At 46.4% G+C, this 24,374-nt stretch overlaps 1 protein-coding gene across 6 annotated transcripts in view; it reads left to right on the top strand.

Annotated features, from left to right (window-relative positions):
* Positions 1-24,374, top strand: part of LOC112560811 (transcription factor SOX-6-like) — a 245,536-nt gene that overhangs the window by 126,253 nt on the left and 94,909 nt on the right. The window contains exon 1 of one of the 6 annotated variants that reach the window (XM_025232875.1): positions 17,959-18,662. The exons of 4 other annotated variants lie outside the window; for them this stretch is intronic. The gene's annotated coding sequence lies outside the window, so the exon portion shown is untranslated. Of the gene's footprint in view, positions 1-17,958; positions 18,663-21,786; positions 23,392-24,374 lie in introns of those variants that run through there. One more of the 6 variants, XM_025232873.1, reaches the window with a different exon arrangement.

Below are 24,374 nucleotides of genomic sequence, written 5' to 3'. Positions count from 1 at the left end.
AAGGGAAGTGGTGAGGACATTAAAAGCTCATTACATATTAAACTTTACTTCATCTCCCCCGCACACTTTCTTCTAATGTGTACAGTCTCGTGTGTAGTGTTTGCTTTAGATGGAGGGAGGGATGCAAGAAGAGGATAAAGAGTTTACGGAAACGACACAAGAGTGAGGGGCTGCTCAATTATCGCAAAGGTGAAATTACAAAAGCTGCTGTTTACATGAAAGAGAAAGACTGTGCTTTTCAGGTAAACAAGCAGTGGGCTCTGTAGATAAACCGCCTCCACCTCGGGACAACACCGTATACATCCAGCTGTCAGAGACCAAGATGGCGGCCAGGTGACGTCACGGAGTCGCCACAGACACCCCGATAAGGAGTATCTTTGGGCCCAGCCACGAATACATCCGGGAGCCTGCCAGGAATGTAGGACATGAAGGAATTATGTTACCTGGTGATAACCGAACGACACTACCAATGTTCAGTCCATCTGTCATAAGTCAATGTACCCTGTCCATGTACCCTGTCAATGTATCCTGTCAATCATGTTATGGTTAAGAGCGCGGGCGTACATTCCGTGTTTACGAAGCTGGAAGAAGAAGAAGAAAAAGAGGAATGAATGACCCGCGCAAATAATTCGTTTTACTCTCTTTTTCGGTTCATTTATTTCTTCGTGTGTCAATTAAAATGTGAAACAAGTGATGAACGCAGCGAGACCAGTGGAAAGTGAGAAGGCTAGGTTTGGGGGAGGGGATGAAGGAGGTGGGGGCAAAGAAAATTTATCTCCCTTGACTGAACAGGTGGATGGTAGGATCCTGGAGAAAGGACTCTTTTTTAAAAGAAACGAAAAAAAGAGAAAGATTAAATCTTTATAAATATATACTTACAAATACACTACTTTATATACCTATACTTTTATATGTGTATATATATGAATATAAAATATTGGTAATGTTTAATAGATAACGAAGCATATACCATGCAAACAGACACATACATGGTTATATATGGACAATTTCTTAGACACACATACACACACGCTCATCTAAGTACTCGCGCGCGCACACACACAAACAAATGTATTTTTGGAAATTTCGTTTTATTTTCTAATCTGAGGTCTCCTTTATGGGGGTAGAAGTGGCAGAATACAGTATATTACATTGGGAAAAAAAAACTGTAGCGAGATGGCGGCTCCGGCGGAGATTTCTGACAGCACGTGATGACGTGATACGCAGAAAAGTGATAGCAACCAGGTTTTTACTGCACCCCCTCCTCTCTCCTCTCTCTCCCCCCAGCCCACATGCACATTCTTCTTGCCCTTCTTCTCACCCTCCTTCCCCCGCTTACGTCCCCCCTAATTGCCAAAATGTCTGTGATCTATGTTGTAAGGGGCCAAGTGTTTCCACAGTAACGCTGACACCATGTTGCTGGCATTTTGAATTTGTGATCTGGAGGAATTGTTTTGTCTTAACCCGTCACGCGACCAACCCCTCACTCCGCTGAGAGGTAAGGGGGAGGGGCTGGAGGATGAATTTCCAGGTTGTTTTTTTTGTCTTTCTCTTACATACGTTCATCTTCATTCACTTTCATGTACACGCCTGTCTCTCTCTCTCACAGACACACAGACTTTAGAATCAAAATGTGCAAAAAACGAAACCGCACAAAAAATTTTAAAAAGTTGTTTTGGTATTTCTCGTATGGCGCAGTGGAATTGGGAATTGCGAGAAGGTTATGCTTTTGTTGGGGATGGAGGGAAGGGAACGCAGCTCATCCCCGCGAGAAAATGTTTCGCATCATTCGAAACCCGCTCGCTGAAAGCTCGTTTGTCGTTAGTGGCGCTCTTGTTCTCGCCGCCTTTGTCTCGTCTCGCGCACGTTCTTCACCTCAATGAGGCGAAGAGTAGGTGATCCGAGTCCTTCGGCGAACAAACATCTCTCCTCTGTGTCATAATCTGTTGGTTTTTTTTTTTAAAAAATCCTCCCCTCCCTTTTCCTTGATGTCGTCTCTGCCGTTGTCCACCACCATGGTTACTGTCTACGCTTAAAGGATGAGTACGGCGTAATTTTTTTTAATCGCTGGATTGAACTCTGTATAAATATCGTTTCCCGAAATGTGGGTGAACATCTCTTTCATTTTTGAAAAATAATATCACAATGTACAGCAAAATATCAAACTCGTGATTTGTCGATGGATTTTAATTTTAATGTATAGTCCCAGCTCTCCCTCTGATTGAACCATCTTTACCTACATACAGTAATACTTACTATCTTTTGAGTTCTTTCTGTGCGTAGTAATGTTTGAAAGGGTGTATATAGAAAAAAGGAAGAAGGGGATTCCCAGATTTCAGATTTATCAAAAGGATATCTTGGACTGAGCTCCGAGAAGGATTTTTTGCGCCGTGGTAGTCCTTTAAGTCAGCAGCAGTAGAGGGCGCTGCAGCGTGAAATGTAAGTCTGTGAAGCACTGGCGGCATGGCCTTGAGCGCACCTTGGTAACCGTGGAGCGCCACACTGTGTTTGTGAGCTTTAATGTCAGCCTCTTACCCCGGGCCATTCCTTTCTCCTCCCCCGCGCGCACGCGGCGCACTGCACTGCACCGGAAGGCGACGGAAAACAAAAGGATGAAAAAGTGATCTAATGCCGCCCAGCTGCCGAGTGCACAGCTTTGAACGCGCCCTGCTGACTGACAGGCAATAAATTGGTATTGTATATAAAAATAAACTGGAGGAGGGCGGAATCAAAGCGGGCTTCAGAAGGGAGGACAGTAGGGGGAGCAAGGCCCCAGTATTCGGCAGATCTGTTTTCTAGTGCTACACACACACACTGTGGGGGGAAAGTACTGTGGAACCCGCACTGCACGACTGTTACAATGTAATAAGGTACAGGGATTACATGTAGATGGCAAGTATTAATGATAGGTATTGTGCTAAAAATAGTCCTGCAGATGTCCTTTAATGTACGAAGTGGATAAAAATGTACAAAGTCTGCTTGGATTATCAGCTCGTCGTAAGATACTGATTTGTTTCATTTAAAATATATACAATATATTTTCCTGTTTTTGTAGACGCTTTACGTCCATCTTGATGATGGGAAAAGACAGTAAAAATCAAATCATCGCCATCATCATCATCGTCGTCGTCGTTGACGCTGCTTTACCAGGTTAATGCATCATCAAGTAAGAGTTCTCTAGTTAGCACATGCATCTTTGTTGGAGTTGAAGTTCCGCATGTCTCCAGGTTAGAGTTTATCATTACTGCATGTCGCCGCCATGTTGGTAGCCAGCCAGGAGAAGGTAACTGTGCATCAGAGAGTCTGACAAAAGCCACAGAAGTTGAAAGGTTCCCCCTCCCATTCCCCCGCCCAGACCTCCCGCCTGGCCTCTGCAGGATTTATTAGCGGATTCGTGAGTAGTGTTTAAACTTTTGTGGATTGTATTAACACGTGGCCGCCCGGGCAACATCTCTTTGAGGCTGAGGCAGGGACAAAGTGAAGGGACATAACTGTGGAGGCTGCTGCTTTCCTTTGCACTTAATAAAGATCGGCAGTTGCCTTTACATAAAAGACAAGCAGTAATGAGGGCATAAAGATGCTGAGTGTGGCGGCGGTAGTAGTGGTGGTGGGTAGAAAAAGAAGTGGCAAAGTAACTAGAAGGAAGAGAAAGAAAAGAAAACCCAAGTGCCAGGATATGCATTGTGATATATGTTACTATATTTGGTATTTGTTTATATGACCGTTCTGTAAACATGCCAAACATGTGTGTGTGTGTCAGCATATAGCGTACCTTATAACGGTAGATATTCGAGGAAGAAGACTGTTGAAACCATCCACCCTCCCCAACCAAAGACCTCCCTCCCAGCCAGACACATCAGTCGACTATTGCCGGGCCATCAAGGCACAGCCAGGATCTGATGGCACCAGACCACTGCGAGGGTTCTAGAACTCTGGCGGCTGACTGCTTGACGTCGGTACCTGGACACTGGACTCCCATAGAGCTCCACCTTTTGACCATCCCGCCGCCCTCCAGCAGGGGCCAATCTCTCTCTCACGATCATTATGAACACCTGCCTTATCAGCAGCTAAACAGTCCTGAGGTCTACACATGCAGTTTAATTGGTCAACGTTTAAAGGCTTAGCATATGGGGTTAACTCCCCACCTCCTCAATTTCCTAACGGTATCAGTCTGTGACGAACTCTGTGACTGTACTCTCGATTCAGTCAGATGAAGATATGAAACCTTTTTAACCTATTAACTTAAATATTAGAAAATGTTCTTTACTGTTTCGTCTAAGTCAATATGTTTGTTAATACAATTATACAAGCACGAACAACCAGCGTGGTCAGGAACAGCAGCCTGGTCCATGGTCAGACGATCTGAGTGAACGTCGTCCCTGAAGACCATGTCATCCTCCGGAAGGACCGCAGGCGTTGTGGTCGCCGGCTGTCGTTTGGTCGCCATCTAGGTCCGGATAGCCAGGACTAGGCCGTGCTGTGTCCAACATTGTGCCCTCTGGCAAAGAACAGAGCTACATGCCCATCCCTGCTGTGTCCTTCTCCTTCCCTGTATAAATTTGACTGCGGGATGCATTGTCTCGCAGGGCCCTCGAGCTCTTCGTATGTTTTCTGGCCCGACAGCGCCAGAGAGCCGTGAAATGGGGCAGGCAAATGATGCTGGCTTTTCATTCCCTTTTCTTCTCCCTTTTGGCCGCGATAACGACAGTCATATCGTCGCCATCAGAAGTTTACGAGTTCATCCATCCCCTCTGCACCTTGCATCCTCCCCTACCCCCCGTGCCCCTGTCTTGCGCCGTGATAACAGTGGAAGCGTTGGACGTTGAACAGTGTCCAAGGGTCCTAATGTCTCTACCTGATACGCCCCCTCCCACTTGCTTTTGATCCCCCTCCCCCGGCCCCTGCTGGTAGTCACTATACAGACCTGTCTCCCGCCATGCCGCTGCCTTTGTTGATTTCCGCTCTGTTTTATCCTTTCCTTTTCCTTCTGGGTCATCTCGTCTGTGTTTTCAATTTTAGCTCGACTGCTGGCTCGTGTTGGTGCGCTCACGAGTGAGCGAGCGAAAGAAGGAAAGTGAGGAAAAAAGAAGTGTTCCTTGTTTCTCACATGCCATAAAATATGAGTTTACATTCACAGATTGAAACAACGCTTTAGGTTCTTTATCAAGTATGAGGTAAAACTACCTCTACTTCATGCCACCAGGTCTTTGTCTCACTCTCAGAGTCCTGTTCACACGACTGCGACCAATCTGCCGGTGTCGCCATCAAAGTTTAGTTCCGCATTATAGGAGAATTTGCATCCAATTGCAGCGCTCAAAAGCTCATTATAGATGGCACTGACCATTCCCTTCAATGCCAGCTGCCTGTGTTCTTGTGCACGTGACAGTCTTAATTAGTTTGCTCATGTCACTTATTCTCTTTCAATGCTTGCACTTTCACTATGTATGTTTTTATGTCAAGTTGTTTCTCGGCTTTCACGAATAATTATAATCAAGAGCGTGCATCGTCGTCCAAAGTTTCTTTTGTTTCGTTCCACCCCTGACATGGGCGCCGATCCTATCTGGACGGACTCCTGTCAGAGATAAACAGACGCCCACCATGGCGACACTGGCACCAAGCGGTTCTCGTCCTACCTACACGTCACATCCCGTCTGTCATTTCCTCTTCTGCATCACCACCTTCTTGCTCATCAGATTCTTTTGAAGAGCCTTTCCCATTCCTCTTCCTCGTTTCCGTTCTTCAAATTTATTTTTCTGTGCGTGCGAGGCGCTTGTCCAGCCTCCACCTGTACACAGCTTTTCCTTCTCCTGTACACAAGTCCTCTTTCTTCCCCTGTATACAGCTCCTCTTGTACATACCTCTTTCTTCTGACCATGGGTTTGGTTGTTCCTCACATCACTAAAGCTTCAGGTTTTTTTTTTTATCTGACTACTCAGCTCCTTCTTCCCTAGCACATCTTGGTGGCTGGAGGGACGCTCTGCCGCGTTCAAGAGGAGTTTTCATTCCTAGCGGCATTTATTCCTCGTTAGTGGGACTAATAGCACGCCGTCATTGCGCGCGCAACACACTTCATGAATTTTTATCGTGAGCACGAATCAGTGTCCCCCTCCTGTAACGGCCTGCCTCGGCCGCGGGATGCGAGCCCCACGAATTGTGCGGAGGTCGTGGAACAGCTCCAATTTCAATGCAGTGCGTGGTCCAGCTATCAAAGACCATTATGACATGCCATCGCAGAATTACCTCATTCGCAGACTATGGCGCCATCTCCAGTCAAGCTCCAGAACGTACAAGATCGCCTTCCCTATTCCCCGCACCATTCCCATCTCGGAACGTGCTCCCCCAGCCCCCGGCCTTCAGTTGTTGGATTTTTTGTTGTTTTGTTTTTTTGTCATTTTTTTTTTTTTTTGCCTTTCCTTAAGAATTTTTTTCTTCTTTCCTCGCTCTCCTCCTCCTCTCCTTCCTTGCCATGTATTGTTTCTTCCTCCATTTGCATAATGGGCGACAACTGAGGGGCGGAGTCTTGCGGAGCTGATTTATCAATGTGGCGTTTGAAGATCTGAGTATTGTGCAGTAACGGTTTATAGACTTAGGGGAGAGGTTGGGAAGAAGAGGTGGGTTTATCTTTCCTCGGGTAATGCGAGACACTTTTGTGAGTGTTACATTATTTTTATCTTTCCAGATCAATGTTTGTATGCCACTACATATTATTTACATGGCCGATCGACTACATCACAGGACTGTGGGAACTTGGGAGAAAACACATTTTTTTGGCAGTAGTTATAGAGGAAACGGAGTGTTTCTTTTTCTTTATGGAGATGTAAAGTGTAGCGACAAAGCATGAAAGAAGGAAGAGAGGGTAATAGATGTGTATGGAGTGAGTGTACACTGTAACATCTCTAATAACTCCAAGTGTACATGTTAGGAAGTGTATGTACACTAACTCACTAATCAGTGTATTAGATGGCGAGGAGAGTTTGTGTGGCTTTCTTTCCCCTCCGCCTTTAGTGCATTTCCTTTGTCGGCACAAGTCATCTGCCAACACCTGCACGCAATTCGCTCATCCACTCCCGCGCACCCAAAAACCGAAATAACTCACATTAAGAAATAATGTCGCGCACACACACACACTTACAACCACACCATCCTAATGAGATCAAATGAATGTAATGGACTAATCGTTAACGGTCCACTTTCACATCAACAAGCATCCTTTGTGGTGGTGGGGTTGGGGGTGATGACGGGTGTTGTTGTTTATTGTTACATTTTTGTATCAATTTTTTTCTTCCAGTCTTGGGTAGCACTCTGTGGCTTAAACAGATACTGGTTAGAAATTCCATGTTTCTCATGCAACTATAGACAACTAATTAGCACTTATCTGAGGTATTCATATCTTTAGAACTCTAAACGCTTTACGTATTCAAACAGGTGCAGAAACAACAACAGGTGTTCTCAGGTGAGCCGGGACTCATTCCAGTAAATACTCCATTCAGCAAGTCCTTCAGATGAAGCATAGGTTGTACAGCAAAATATTTGGACCTTTGAATCTCATTACTAATAAACTTCCCCTGAAGCCTGCAACACCTTAAGATATATTTTTGTTGTGTATGAACATGTCCCACAGCCCCTGCAACACTGTTTCTGTGTTCGAACATGCCACCGAGCCTGCAAGACTTGAAGTTTTGTCTCTTACTTCCCTACCCACCCTGGAAGGAGGGTAAACAACTTCTATTTTTTCCTAGAGTCACATTTCTTAGAGCTGATTTATTGTTACACATTTATTTCTTTTTGACAGCGTTTCACAATCGAGGGGCAGATAACGCCAGGGAGAATGGAGGAGAGCCGAGAAGGATTAATGTGGGAGCTGTGCTCGTGCACAGTACTGACAGTTATTGCTGTCGCTGACGATACAGCTTTTTGTGGCAAGGATTTTTTTGGTATTATTATTATTTCTCCAAATCTCTGTGACGATGATTTTAAAGTTGCTATTCTTGGGATATTTTGTCAAAGTTTGACAAAAGTCTGTCGGGCAAAGAGGTCGGCCGATGAATGGACGGCGCAAAAAGTTGAGGAGGACGTTGTGAATGGCGTGGGACTCGAAGAAAGAGATTGTGAATGGTTTACAAATCTTTGCAGAATATTGTGAATGGTGTAGGAATCGTGAAGGATGTTGTGAATTGCTTACAAATCTTGCGGGATATTGTGAATGGTTTAGGAATGGTGATGACTATTAGAGACGATTAGAAGAATATTGTTGAGAGTCAGAAGACGAGTATCAGTCGTGAAGGATGTTGTGAGACAGAGTAGGAATCCCGCATTCGAGCTAAAGTTATAGATATATACTGAAATTCAAATCCAGAATTTGTTGCCTCTGTCAAGTAGTTCAAGTCTCAAAATCGAAACGGGTACGACATGGGGTAGGTGCCGTAGACAGACACAGAACACACATAGTAGCCTTGTGTATGCACAAACCTTCGTGGGGTATGAGGGAGCTACAGCCGCTATGTTCCATCAGTAATTTTACGGTAATCCTTTGTTGTTTGTATATCTCATTTTACTGCTACCATCACCCTGGCAGCTTACACAGCTGCTGCTTGTGCTTCTAAGGGGCTAAGGTATGTTTACGTGCACCTCGACTACCCGTATATGCTTACTTGTGTGTGTAGGACAGCGGGATGTGTTTATCTTTATGTGTCCGACACAAAGACGAATTTCGTTATATGCTCCCGACACCCACTATCCCCTCCCTTCTCCCTAAACTCATCGGAGTGTCGGATACAGTTACAGTACATTGCTTCTGTCAAAGTTGTCAGCCACCCGATTTCCTTCTTGATTTCAGCTCCACAGAGTTAAACTTTCATTCTTGGGGAACCTTTGCTCCTTCAATGGTTATTTTGAGATTTATAACATTATTAGAGAGCCATACAAAATTAATTTGCAACATGTGCACCCGTCTGTCTGGCATTGATGGTCACCTCCGTGGAAGCCGACGAGAAGCGTACTTGTGTCCTTGTCATGTCCTCAGACATGTCCTGTCCATCCAGTAATGGACTTTCCTTCTCGTCCTTCAAAATTAAAATCATTTTCATAATCCCCTTAATGTAAATTTATGTTGCCACGAAAAAAAAAAGCTCAGATTTACTGAATTTCGAGACCCGCCTTGGCCAGGCCAGAACAAATGGCCGGACGCTGCCCACCCCTGCTCGAGGATATCCACCCCTGGAAGAGCAGGGATGAAGCTGTACAGTATTCTTGCCACACTAACAACAGACACGAGGGAGGGGGAGCCTAGCCTGATAAAAGGAGGCTACTTTTTGTGGCAAGTCTTTGTGTTGGCAGGGATCTGATCTCGCGTCATCTCGCGTGATGTCTGATGGTGCTCGCTAGTCTCGTGCCAGGATTTTGCGCCTGAGCTTGTTGGTTTTGCTTGGAGAACAGCTTACACACACCCTTTTCACACTTTCATTTTTTTCATTTTTTTCTTTTGTTCCCTTTTCATTTGTTATTTCTTTTTTGCGCCCTGTTCATTTTGTTGTTTCCTTTTCTTTCTTTTTTCTTTTTCTTTTTTTCTTTTTTTTTTTTTTGTTTGTTGAGGGTTTTAGCATCCTTTCTGGAATGTTCTTCTTTCTTTTATTTCCTTCGTCTTTTCTTTCTCTCTTTATAAGTTTCTTAGTTTGTTGTTTTTTTTTCTTGACGTTCGTTTTTTCCAGTTTCTCTCTTCCTTTCATTATTTCTCTGTTTTGTTGATGTTGTTGTTGTCGTTGTCGTTGTTTTCGTTCTTTCCTTCTTTTTTAGAATCTTTCGGTTTTCTCTCAGATTTACCACATATTATAATTATTTGGGAAAATACAGATGCATTCAAGTACATATTCCTCCCTTAATGTCATCAACCACCTCGATATTTCTTGCCCGAGCTCCTCCAGACTGGAGAGGAGCAGCACCCAAAGACCTCTGTAGATGCCCATCCTGCAGGACTGACTCCCTCTCTCCGTCATGCCAAGGGTTCGCAATGTCGCACATCAGACTACCCGCCTAACCCAACATCAGCGTGAAAACAAACCTACAACAATAGCACTAAACCCGTTTGTCAAACCCTAGTTTCAACCACGAGAATAAAGTCTGCTGGTAACTCGGTAAGATGAGAGGGCAAAGGTGACTGTTGGTGTGTGTGTGGATAGGTGGTGGTGGTAATGGTGGCGGTGGAGTGAGGGGGTGATGCATTTTTACAGTTACAGATTAGGTCGTCTGGCACACAACTGCACCTCGGCCACTACACCCTCCCTCCACTCTGTCGCAGAGATGCAACGATACTGTGGTGGTACCCCCCTACTCTCCTCCCTCCCGTGCTGGTGTTGTCGTTTAGCCACTTCAGTCGCAACGTCAGAGGCTTGCGAGAGAAGGGCTGAGAGTTGTCTGTCCGGCGAGACTGCCATATGGTACACTGGGCTCTCCGGGGGGAGAACTCTAGCTGCTGCAGGTGTTGCGATCCTTGAAAAACAAACCTGCTCGGAGAATGCATCGTCGCATAACTGAGGAACTGCAGCTGTCTGTGGGCCTCAGAGGCTAACGTCCTGTATAGCGTTACCCCAAAGGTCTGGCGGAGTTCGCGGCGTCCATTATCGCTCCGTGACAGCCAACGTCGGTGCGATCTTTGACGGGTGGCTCGATAGCGCAGTGGCAAAACTTGTTGCGCGATTCAAGAATCGAACTCGCTGAGTTTAGATTGCTTCTCGACACACAGTCTGAATCACCCACCTGTTCATTGGGATGGTTGTCGAACTTTTTTTTTTTTCGCTGGTACTCCAGTTTCTAACCCTTTCGACATTCTTATCTAATCAACATACATACCAATCAAACCATGACGTGTATGTATATCATACCCCGCGCCTGTATATCTGTTCTACTTTCGATACTTTGTAATGTGGAACTTTCACATTCTTTTCTCTCCACTTTTAGTCTTTTTTCAGTTTATCGTTCAGTCCTTCTGTATATATAATTTAGACAGAACAAAATTTTAAAAATTTTAATTTGATGTTTACAGTCAAGATTTTCTTTCACTTCACCGGCGCCTTTATCTTCACTCCAGTGGCTTCCTGTACATCGTCTTGTCTACAGTTTTGCCTCTTCCGAGCATAAAGAAGTGATATGTCAGGATCTGACTCAAGAAAAAAGTCCGACATCAACATCACAGTAGGCGGCGTTATTTATTTGAACCCTTAGCAAGTCAGTGATGTGTTTCCTGCACGGCTTGATAACCCAGCGCCATCGGGTAGCACGTCCACCCGAGCGTGGAAAGAGCAGAATAAGCATGGATAACACATCACAAAATGTCTCTGTTGTCACGTCTCATTTTTTTTTCTACTCCCGGTTTGAAAACGAGACTTACAGAGGAGTTGTCGACAGCAACCAATCAAACAATAAAAGTTATAAGTCGTTAAAAGAAATATTCGTATATTTTTCTCCCTCACTAAGCTTATCCCACGGGACTGGATTGAAGTCAAACAGTGTTTGGGCTTAAATGGTTTTAATTTTATAGACTCTTACAATGTTATTGATGTGTCATACAGACGCATTGACAGGTGTGCCTGTTCAGCTTCTTAACAATGTCGCCTTCACAATCAGGAAAGCAGTGAAGCATTGCAACAGTCGGCACAACACCCACAAAACCATAATGTAAGTGAATAAAGAAATACTGGAAGGGGAAAAAAAAAGCTCCCGTCCATTTTTTTCTGAGCGCAGGCAGGCAGGGGGGCACACAATTCCGTCCCTACATATGAAAATTAAACGGGAAGAAAAGACCGCTTATAATGGAGCCTGCAAACTTGAAGCGCACGTTCAAAGGCGGTCCAGTGAACAAAAGCTCACAGATTGTGATGAAATGACAAAAAAAGTGTTCACCGACGGGCGGTGTCAGACTTATTATTGAAAGGTTTTATGAGAGTAAATAAGGACAACATTGCAGACACATCACAGGGTTTACCCTCTCCCCCTACCCTCTTCACCCCTTTGTACCCGTGTTGGTGCGTCTTCTCTCTCTGTGTCGCCTCTTCCCAGTCCGCCATACCCTTACATTGCAAACCAAACAGTGGCAGTAAGCACTTCAACTAGAGAAAGACGATTTTTTTTTTAAAAAAGGAGGAAAAAAAAAGAAAAGAATTGTCAACAGGGTGGCTCCTCCTTACACAGAAAAAGGTAGGACACACCCCGAGAACTCGCCTTGGGGTACCTGTAGAGGTTTGCTAAGCTCACTTGTTGCACAACACGCTCGACCTCAGAGCTGGCGCTGCCTGTGACACCCGGGGTAGAACCGGTCGTTCAGCAAGGGTTTTCCTTGCGCCCAGCCCTGTCCACGGGCTACCCCACCCCACTCCACCATCCCCATTATAGCCGTGGGAAGAAGATCTTACTCTGCAGCTCTCTTTCTGTCGTTCCGCGTCCTCGTCTGACCTCTGCCGACAAGAGTTGAGTTTGTTTAAACTGGCTTTCAAAAGCTCTCAGCTTCTCTGAGTCATGCCAGTGTCGCAGTTTTGTCATGAGAAATGTCAGACTTTTTCTCCTAACCTTTTGGGGAGGTCGCCGAAACGGCTGCTGTGACGGTTAGAGAGACTGGAGGGTGAGGTGCGCGGTCGTGGGGGAGTCGGGACTAAAGACCAATAACCTTACTTTACCATCAGGACAACGCCACGACAAGTTGTCCGAGGGTGGAGACAACATCTGGCTGACGTCATGTTAGTGCTAAACCCTGGATCGTCTCCTGTCACGTGATCAGCGTACCGTCGTTGGAAGAGGTAGACTGAGGACAATGTGCTGAGAATTATATATGGTCGTTGTAACTGAAAGATGAATCCAGGAGGAAAACTTATAATCGTTTGGTTGTTGTTTTGTGTGTTTCTTTGTTTGTTCGCACTTATTTGCCATTGTTACCGCTCGTCCTTTCCCACACAAGTATAGCCATCTTGAAATAAGGCTACGCCACCCTGACAACCGAGCAGGCACGACCCTCGTGCAAATCTGTGGTTGGGTGCACTGCATGGCCGACCGACGGCCTGTCGCCGCAACATCGTTGATGACATAATCAAACATCTCAGCCTTCTAGGACCACTCACACCATTTACACTGATGTCGTGAGGAAATCCTGTTGTCTTTCGCTTTCCCGTCGAGAAGACGATCATGCAGATGGCAACCCTCCTACTAACCAGGTCACGAGCAGCCCAGTATCATCTCTCCCCGGTTACCTGGCAACTGCGGACTTGTAGAGCCCACTTGACCAGACCCCACGTGACCAGGAGGGCTATGTGCGCAGGAACAGACTTTATTACACTGAACGCACGATTTTCGTGACCTCCATTGGGGTGGTGGTGGTGATGGTGGTCAAGAGTCGCTCAACTTGGAATTTAAATTCTATGAAGCATCTACTCCAGTTATGTGCTGGGTACGCAAAGCTACCCCGATGTACAAGCCCCTTGCATGTGATACAGTGGGACTATTGATATCACCAGACCTTTCACCTTTCCGGGTATTTTACCTGTTTTTTTTTAAAATAAAGTAACAAAGAATGTGAAACATAAAGTCTAGCCAGACCAGCCAAATAAATTAACGAACCAGTTGTCACGATGCTAAAGTATTGAACGACTCACGCGTGTCAACAGCATGTTGTTTACTCAGTTCAAACGTTTTTGCACGTTGGACGCGAACAGTTTGATTAGATGTCCAAATAGTTTCAGTTTAAAAAAAAAAAACGCTACTTCTTACACCTTGGACGAAGAGGATGTGAATAGGAGGGGAAAATGAAGATTAGCAAGTGGAGATAAAAATGAAGTCCGTCTTCTGGGTGAAGAAGTCTTCGACTCTCCAGCCGATGCAGTTCTCTTGAACGGACTGGGTTTTTTTCTCTAAAGTAACTTATAAAGACAAGAACTGTTTATTTAGCCATGTAACCAACATTTAAGCTTGTCACCTCTTTGCTTTTCTAGATTATTTTCTAACTGCGGACGAGGTTGGTGTTGGTGTTGGTGGTGAAGCTGGTGGTATTGGCTGTGGATGTGTTGGTATTGGCGACAATGGTTTACAAATCTTTGTTCCCAACTATTGAGAAGATAGACGATGTTTTCCTTAGTGCTTTGGGCGTATCTTTGTGAACTAAAAGCGAGGTCAGAATGGGGAAAAAGTTGTAAATGAAACTAAATAATCGCTTTTAGCTTTTCAGTTTCTTTATAGGCGCCTCTGTCTTTTCCTCAGTCGATCTTCCATTTAATAACGTCTCCAGTTTACATTTAAAGACTTTCGATTTTCAAATTAGTGATGTTGAGTGCTAACTGAATTTACCCCTACACGGCCAATGCTGGTTTTCCTATCAGCAAATGGAATCATTGTTTTCCTCTCTAGATTAACCAATAAAAGTTAAAAAAAAAATCGTTCTCTTCTGTTTTCATTTCATTCAAAGTCGTTATGTGTGACCTATAACCGCGAGAAGGAGACTTCGGGAGCCTCGAAAATCTATCAGATAATGCACGGCCGCGAGTTGGAGTTGAATTCTTTTCCCTTTTCTTTGGGTGAACGCTTTCATCCATTCACAGGCCTTTCTTCAACCCCGTTTCCTCTGCTCGTATTTTCTCTGGCCACAAAGCCTTTCTCTTCTTGATGATTTCATTTTTCTCGATCTAGACATTGTGGCCACATTGTTTGATTTATCAAATATCGCGGCTCCAGGCAGGGTAGAGGGTTTGACCACCAGAACAACTGGCGTTTGGTTAAGAGTCAAAAAGTCCCGCGCCTTTCAGCTCTTGTGTTTGCTGTGCAATCAAGGTCTTCAAAAGATCGGAATCGTCTTGGCTCCACAGACCGAGCCTCCCAGCTTGCCTATGGCTAGAAAGCAGGGAGAAAAAGGAATTGTGGTTTTAGGACAACGTGGAATGTGGAAGAGTGGCTAACTTTTTTGTGTTTTATTTTATTTTGTGGAAAAAGGGGTAGACGGGTTAATATTCTCTCATTTTCTCTCTCAGTCTTTGAGACTTTGAGTTTCTTTCTCACGTTGACAACAATCGTGATTAGTTATGTTTTTCTTTTTCTTTTTCTTTCTCTTCTTCTCCTCTGATATCAACTTTATAGGTTTATTTTTATCTCTGTTCAGCACCAGATGATGATAGTACCCTCCCCGACAAGACTCGGTGAGTTAGCTACCCCCATCTCTCTCTCCTTTTTCAGCCACCCTTGTAACCACGAATATTTTCGCTATTTCTAGGGTGTTGCTCTCGTGCCATGATCTGCTAGTTTCCGTACACGTCTACAGTTCAGGCTCCTGACTACTGCACTCTGTGACCCACCAGACAGACACCGGGTAGGAGCTATTATTAGCTCAATTTACCCTTCCTGTGAGAGCGACGCCCTCGCAGACGATATGACGAACAGTTAGTCAAGCACCGAGGCACAGCCAACGAACTGTGAGGAAGAATTTTAATATTGTTTGTGAATTAATCAACAAACTAACACGCGAACGGTGCTCGAGACTTGACACTGTGCGATTAAAATGTCAAGACGCCATTTCTCCACCACCAGCTAAAAATAGATCAGTTGTTTGCTGCGTCATTGTGTGCCGACGTCATCGTGACGCAAGCACGAAGACCTTTGACTTGAGTTGTCGGCGAGCGAGAGACGCTGCGGCTACCTGTGGAGGTGTCTCGCGAGGGGCATGCTGGGATGCTGGCACATACCCCTGTGAACTTCCTCGCGACGCTGCATACCTCCAGCCACGTGTGCGTAAGAACATTGCGGGTGTTTAGGTTTCTGCTGGCTTTTTCTCCCCAGCAGAATTAGAAACGCACTCATTGTATGGAAAATGGCCTGCCAAGACATCCGGCTGTACAAAGGAATAAAGCTTTCTAAGGACTGCGCTAAGCAATTTACTGATAATGGTTATAATGGTTTCTCCTCCGTCTCTCGCCACAATGGTCCGTGGAGGTTTTGTATGGCAACTCCAGTTCAACTGGGGACATTTTTAAAAGTGATGTACATAAAATGGATGGGCAAATATTGAAATGAAATATTAACAAAGGCCTTGCATTGCGGTATTTTTTTTTTCTTCTTTCATTTTTGAGACTTGCTCCCTTTTTTTTTTTTTGCGTTTGGCTACGGAGTGACTGTGAGCCTCATTGTAAGGCTAATTGTCGACCCCTGTGTGAATAAGGCTAAGAAGTTTTCACAGGAGTTGTAATGGAGGTATACACGTGCATGTGCAGAAATATCAGCATGCATTCCAAAACACAGAAATGCGTGCGCGAATGTTTCAGAAGTCTGCCGGCGCGCGAAATGAGGGTGGGTGAGGGTGGGTGGGTGAATGGGCGGGAAAGAGAGAAAACATCAAGAACAAAGAGAAGAACATTTCTAAGAAAATGGGTTTGTAATTTACCGATAAGAGCTAGAAGGGAGTTCATTTAGAGCTGACTGATGCAGAAGATTTGAATTCCAGTTTTCTAAAAACGTCGCTCGTCATCTGCATCATAACACTTTTTATTTATTAACCGTATTCTCTTTTTTCCTCCCCCTCCACCCAAGAATCTCACCCCAACCCCACAAATATATATACACAGTCATCTCTGTCTCGCGCGACTGTCGTCATCAAATGAAATGCTGAAGCTTTGACTTGCAGTCTGCTTCTGACGTGTCTTCCTGTTTAAAATGTCCGCACGCTGAAGTGCTTTGATGGAGGTCCACAACCCTCACCTGCACATGGAACAATGAAACTGTGATTAATTTGCTCTCTATGGACTATTTTATCATGTTCGTTTCTGGCCTGCATGATGACAGTTATTTGTATACCATCCAGGTTTTGTTTAATGGTTAGTGACATTTGTTGTTGTGATCTTCTGTCGTATTTCACATCATCATATCGTCGTAGTCGCTATTACTGTAAACATCATCACGATGACAGCTAACTGGCCTATCAGCTAGCAGCAAAACTCTCCCACACCCCCAACACACACCCCACCTTTTCTATCCATACTTTACTGTCCTCCGCCCCCATTTCTTGACCCTTGACCCGGGCACTAATGACATCAGTGGACTTTTCTACTGATCTCCGTAGTACGGTTGCATTGCTGCATCCCTCTTGTTGTTTATTTTTTCCAAAAGATCCACAGCGAACATTCTTCAATCAGTTCAATCAATTGCCGACGATAAAATGAATGTTAAAAACAAACTATGATTGAAAGACTACGTACTTGCTATGCAAAAGCATTTCATCAATACTGTTTTTTTAAAAAATTAAGCTTATGTAATATGAAGCAGGTATTGTTGATTGTGCGTACGTGCGTGAGCACATTTTTAATAAGCAGCAGGGTAGTGGGACTGAGTGAGAGATATTTAGCAGTAACATGAGTTATAGTAGGGTTGACCTTCTCTCGGCACTTTGGGGGTCGGGGGTCGGGGGGAGTAGGTTGGCGGTCCCGACGAGTTCACAATCGAGAAGGGACGAGGGATGGGGTGTAGAGCTGGGCGAAAATCACAAATGAGAAGGGGTAGGAAGGGGGTCCCTCCCCAAATTTCAGTTGTAATGGGTGGATGTTGTGCAAAGAAAAGTTTGTAAGCATGGGAGAGTTAAACACACAAGGCAAGGAACAAAAGCGACAATTGACAGCCATTTCTAGTCAACTTGCTCACAAAAGCTTGAATAACAAGTCTTTCTGCCTCTTCTTCTCGCTCGCTCTTTCGAGTTTTGTGTTCTTCACCCTTTCTCTCTCTCTCCCTGTACAAGTGCGCCTGTCGCCCGAACTAACGGGAGACATTGTACCTGGAGGTGGGCACGTCTACCTGTCAATGTAGCTCTCGCAGCCCCTTCACGGCAGGCACTCGCCGGCTCTTTGGTCGTCTCCTGTCCTCAGCCCCTCCCTTGGTCTCGGCTTTTATCAGTTTGTCTTTTCTCTGGGTCCTTTTTTTCCCCCCGAACAACGGCACAGGGGCGTAGAGTAGGGTCCCCTGTTCTGCACTGCTCGGCACACCGGTTTGCTATCTATTCTATTTCACCTGATGACCAAACACACCTGGGATATTACGAGGTGAGCGAGCTTTGGCGGCATGGGGAGTCTCGCAGTCGGCACTGAGGTACACAACTTTTCCATGGGAGGTTCGATGGCTGGCGCTCTTCCTGTAGACTTACATCCATAAAGCAAGGAAGTGATGACAGAGTTAAATCTAGCGCTTGTGCGTGTAATTCTCTGGGAAGTATAGCACGTGTGACCCATCTTTTTCTAACAGCAGTCTTTTGATTTTATTCTGTGAAACTCGGGTGTGGACTGTTCGACCAGCGCAAGCTTTAAGACAAGATGAGTAGTAGACGGAGGGATGCTTCCTTGCCGCCGACCCCCATGCGTCTCCTCCAACTCCCACGTGCCATGTGAACACCAGATGCTGCTTCCTCCGGTGTACAAACATCTCAGTTCGCCTCCCGATAAGAGTGGAGTAATCGGCGGCGAAACAGATTTGTCGTGTGTAAACGCAGTGCACTACCAGGAGTACACGTTGCTCCCAGTGTCGTCAGCTCGAAGGCGTGGAGTTCGTATTCCGGCAGGTCGCCGACCTGTCTTGTCGATTGACGGCCCACCCAGAGCAGGACTGCACCGTGCGAGAGAGGATTATTACAGATGTAATGTGAATGTTCTGCTTGCCTGAAGGTGAGATCACAGGTGTTCTGTCTTTACTGGTGAGGTTGCAGGGTATAACGCTGTTGTAGCAGGTGTCTGATCCATTATACGTTTACTTCGCCATGTATTTGTACGTGTGTGCGTGCTTACATGTATATGTGTGTGTGCGTGTGAGAGAGAGAGAGAGACAAGGTGCCAATGAAGAGAGAGAGAGCTAGCCCGCAATAGCTAGGATGAGAGAAAGAGATAGGGGGGAACAAAGACAACGTGCATGAATGAAATAAAACATGCAGGTGCGATAATGAGCCTTCCCAGTCTCCACTAGCGCCCCCTGCCTAGATCAAAAAGGTGTCATCCAGGTGTAGCTGCCGTATTTTTTTATTTATTTATTAAAGACACCCAGAAATATTGTTACGGACTCACACAAAATAGCTGCAACACATTTTCTCTGGTTCTGTTGGAGCGATCTCCCCACCCCTTACCCAACCCACATCCCCCAGCCCCCCGTTCTGCTATACACTTCCTACGTCACTGGCCTTGTACGCTGGTCACCTCTGCCGGGGTCATTGACTGTCAAGTGGTTTCCCCTCCCGCACTCCCCCAGAACCCGTTTGTGAACCCACTCGCTCGATTGGCCACTCGCTGGACCCCAAACGCGATCAGGATCAGTCGTTTGACGACAGAACACTTGTCCTCAAGCATCTCTAGCCTTCAAGAAAGGCCACCAGGGGCTGAGGAATCAGTCACAATCCTTACCGCCCCTTAACCGACTGTAACAGGGAGTAGGAGTGGATTGGGGGGATAGTCTGAGAGCGACACAGTCCAGTTCCCCACTTTCCCCATCCCTTCTGGCGATGGTGCCACCATTGTAACTACACTGGTGCAGAGACAACCACACACTCTTTACCTTTTCTTTAATTGAGTTTGCATCCAACCATCTCTCAGATTTCTTCACAGCAGTGAAAATAGCCTCTTGTACCCTCCGTGAATTTATTGTGGATAGAAAGAAACTCATTTTTTTATTCTTTCGGTATAAAATGCTGTCTCGAACTTTCCTTCCTCTGACAGCCAGCATCAGCCACCAACTCCATGTTTACCCACGTGCAGACAGACACGCCAGTGGACCAGATGCCTGGCTTCGTTTTTGGTTGTGTGATAGATAAAATTTGATTTGTAAGGACGAGGTGATTATTTTAAGCGTAGAGAGAACTTGATAGCATCCCTTCTTCCTCCCTTCCTCACCTTAAAAAAAAATCCAACATGTCTTGGAGAACCATAGACAGGCACGTGTTGGAGGCGGCAACGGTAACAAATTGTCGACGATAGAAACAGACGAGGAATAATGATGAATGGCATTTACAATTTAATAATATTTAATATAAATTGAAAACAATTTTTCTATGTGAGTTTTATTTAAATAATATAGACAGTTTAATGATTTTATTCTAGAGTATGCACATTCTTGCAAAATAAAAAATAATGTTAGCCTACACAGCTTTTGATAGAGACATATAAAGACACATACAAAGACGGACTTACAATTACAGACATAAAGACAGACATACGCAGAGACAGACATGTGGACAGGAAGGATGGGGTGAAGGTAGAAACGAGGGGAGGGAAACATAATCATGGGAAGGACTGACAATGTGGAGTCACTGCCCTCGACAATAATAGTGAATTGCGAACAATAGTTATTTTATTTGAAGAAAAGTCTCTTTGCTGACCCTCCAGTTTGTACCTCCAGAAACACTTCAAACCTGTGTAGGCTCTCTCTATCTCTCTTTCACACGCACACACGTAAATAAAAATTTTAATGTGCGATACTATACATATATAAGCTATATGAGAAAGAGTTTTCGTAGAAAAAAAAATATTGTTAATTTTATTTAGATGCTTTATAAAGAAAACTTTATAGTTAAATTTTCGAATTTTGCATTCTTCCGACTTCTCGCATTCCTCCTCCCCGTACTGATATTTTCAGTCCACACCACCGCGACTGCTCTGTGTGGCTGAAAATTTGAACCGCGAGCAAACACAATGAAAATATTCTCAGGAAGGGCTGGGATGGGGTCAAAGGGAACGGAAGCGCTGAAAGGAAAAAGAAGGTTGAGAGGGGGAGGGGATGGTTTCGCCAGGGATGGGAGACAAGGCGTCTGTAGCCCGATGCGCGAGTTACCAGCGATTATTATGAATCAGCGGCGAGGAGGGAAAGTGCATGGTAACGGTTAATAAACAGCACCCTGAGAGCACTGTTATTTCAAGACGGCAGAACTAATCAACCCCGCACTTTTTTTCTCACGCGCCTTCTCGCTGCCCTGGGAACTGCACTGAAGCAGAGCGTCAATGGAGTACGTTGTCTCCTCCGGGTCCCCCTCACCCCCCAAAACCACCATTTTGTTTCCCTCTTTGCTTGAAGAGACTGAGGTGAAGTCAAGGGTTACTGTACCTAATAAAACTGGAGCATGGACTTGTAATAATTTGTCAGAGTAACAGCCACTGTGTGTGTGAGTGCGTTCGCGCGTGCGTGTGTGTGTTTGGGTGTTAGTGCGCTCGAGGGGACTTCGTGCACGCACAGTACACGCGCACCGCTGATCCCTCCGACACCATCAACATCCCGGTACACACGCACGGAGATCAACGCCTTCACGCCAATGCACGCGCACACGCACGGACGTATGTTCCGTCCTGGGTGTAACACCCTCCTGAAGACATTGTCATCGTCATCCTAGATGACCGTCCACCCACCCACCACACCCTGACTGCGTCCACAGCTTGTGTGTGTGACAACCATCTGGTGCTCACATGACAAGTAGTCAGATGACGTAGTTAACAAGACCTTTCGTACGTCATCGCCAACAGGTTCTCGACAGCCAATGATCTGTCGTCTCTGCGTCAGGATGCGAAGGTCGCAAACTGTTGAGAAACCTAACACCTTCTCATCTTCTCGCTTTACGCTCACAGAGCGAGACGGGTGGGGGGAGAGGTGGAAGGAGGGGGGAGAGAAAAGGGAGGGTAGGGGGAATGATGGAGGGTGGGGTAGGGAGGTTGCGTTACACGTTGGTACGACATCACACCCACTCCTATACGATCCTTCATCCTCTACGCTCGGCCTCTCACGGCGCGGCTGGCTTACAAGCTGTGCAGCACAGTGCGGCAGGCAGGGAGGCAAGGCGGGCAGGCCAAGGCGGGCAAGCCAGGCAAGGCGTTACAGCGCCGTGTCGCGAGGGGGGGGATGCACGCCAGCACAAGCGGCGGCGGCGCGGCGGCGGCGGTGGCGGGGCTCGCGCCTTCCTTGCATCGCCATGCCATTCACAAGAGCCTGCCAGGCCCACGCCGCGCGCTGATTGGCTGGCAGGACAACTAACACATCATTTTACCTAGGCCGGCATTGGCAGGCTGCCGCGCGATTGTCTCAAAACCAGCCACTGTTTCCGATTCTTCTGCTTGTCTTCGCAGGCACCAGATTCTCTCCCCCTCCTTCCCTTCCCCCCACCACCGCCTTTCTCCCTCCCTCTCCCCTCTTCTTCATCCTTGTCTTTCTGTTTTTGTCGGGGGGTGGGGAGGAAGAGGGTCTTCTTATCCCCCCCTTTACTTTCCTCCCTTTGCCAGGTCCTCCTCCTCCTACCAAGCTCATCCCCTATCCTCCCCTCCTCCCATCCCGTTTCTTCGTCTCTCGCATCCCCCCTTCCATCTCCGGCCTATTTCTTACCATCTCTTCTTCTCTACTTTCTAATCACTCAGTGGCAGCGAGAGAAGGGGCTACGGTAGCTCGCCATTCAGCCTCCGGCCTTCAGGAGCAAGCGCGCTCTCACAGCTGAGACAGGGGGAAACCGATGCCGGAAAGACACGCGATCAGCAAGGCTCTCGATGGGGTCTGAACTCCAGCACCAGCACTCCGGCCTGTAGACGGCTCGTAGAAGGAGGGACCCGCCGCTGTCTCCTTACGCGGTGTCAACTCGATTCCATCACAACTTCCCCACCACCACCACCTACCCTATTGGTCTGTGTGCTTTCCCCACCCCCCACTCTCAACCACCCCCTCCTCTCTCTATTTCACGCTCCTTCTCTCTCGCCGACAGACTCGATTCGTGTGACTGTGATTCAAGCCAGAGGACTGTTTACCAGCTCGTTCCTCCCAGAGACATCGCCGTTCTCATCATCTTGGATTCTGGACGTGTTGGAACGCCAAGATGGACATTACTGACGGTTTATAACAGTCGATGATCGTTCGATTGAGACGAGGGGCGAGAAAGAGCTTCGCTGCCAGAAGATTGAAATTTAGCGCGCGATCCGGTCAGCGACTGTTGCCCCTTCCGGGGTCAGAGGGCGAGACACGTGTTGTGTGTGTTTGCATGTTCACCGCGTGCAGTGCAACGGTTTCAACCCCGTCCCCATCCCCCGACAACGGTGCGGGGTGTACCACCGCTTGCTCTACCCGTACTGCGTAAATCACCCTGAGCTGCTCTCATTCCTCCACAATGGGATCATCGCCGAGTGACTATCTGCGTCTTGTTCTCGTCTAGCCAGCGATGGGAGGAGCTGCCTTACCCAGGCTGTGAACTGTGGACAATACAGTGAACTTTGTTGTGAACAGGGAGCCCAGTTCGTGTGTCCTCAACCATCCTGCGCCCCCCACCCTCCACTCGCATCCGTGTTTTCACGGCAGACTGGTTTCCCGAGACTGTCCTGTTACCTGCTCTGTCTCGGCTACCCACACCATGCACGAAGCCTGCGCCCTGTCCGTCGTCTCGGTCAGGTAAGTCGCTCACTTAGCGATCTTGTCACTTGATTGCTGTTGCTAGGTAGCAGAAGCCAGGTTAGCGAGGCGCAGGTCGAAGCCGATGAGTAGCTAAGTAAACCCCTGAGGCGAAGACACCTGAAATAATGACGCAGTCTCGTCGTGGAGTTTACCTGGACAGATTAAGCTCGATTCTGCACTTGCAATGGCCTCCACACCCCTTGCCCACCTATACCATCCACCCCACTACCGTGATGACAGGTGGAATTAAATCTGTGTTGTTCACTACAAAGCAGTGGTGGCGTTCGTGGATGTGGATGAGCGGTGTATCAGTTCATCGAACGGGTGGAACAGAAAAATGCTTTCTGTCGCTGGTTCCTTTCTGTCGGTCCGTGAGAATAGTATCATCAAAGTCTAGCAACTATCCCACTGATAGAACTGATTCAGTAACATGTGTGTTTGTTTGTTTAGTGGACATTTTAGTAAACAATATATAATATACTAGTGTTTGCCGAATAGAGTTACGGGTACATTCACAAGACGAATCATTCACCGTGTTATTCACCTTCGCGTCCGGTTCCTGATTGAGCACACACCCGTTTTCTGGTTATAATAATAATGTGTATCTCCTTTCTCATTTGCATTATGTCGATGACATTCTCTCTCCCACTCATACCCAGTCTCGTAGGTGTACGTAAGATGTGTTTTGATATTCGAGACTGTTTACATGATGCTGTACCCGTGTTCTCTATCTTTTCGTTGCTAGTCATGCTTGTCGCGGTGAGCATGGGGATGGTGGTGGTGTCGTTGCGTTTCGGTGAGTTTTAATGATCCACACAACGTTGAACACGGTAACCTAACCCGGGTGGTGACTGACGGGGCGAGCAGGAATTGTTCCTATTGTGGTCTTTTGTCGCCGCTCAGCTTGCACCACCCGGAGCCCACGTAAGTCATCGGGTAGACGGTTGAGTGACAACTACCTGTGCTGGCAATGTCGCAAA

This window comes from Pomacea canaliculata, linkage group LG3 (assembly GCF_003073045.1).
Source record: "Pomacea canaliculata isolate SZHN2017 linkage group LG3, ASM307304v1, whole genome shotgun sequence".
NCBI classification, from domain to species: Eukaryota; Metazoa; Mollusca; class Gastropoda; order Architaenioglossa; family Ampullariidae; genus Pomacea; species Pomacea canaliculata.
The sequence above is the reverse complement of the archived record's forward strand: the minus strand, read 5'-3'. Positions and strand labels throughout refer to the sequence as shown.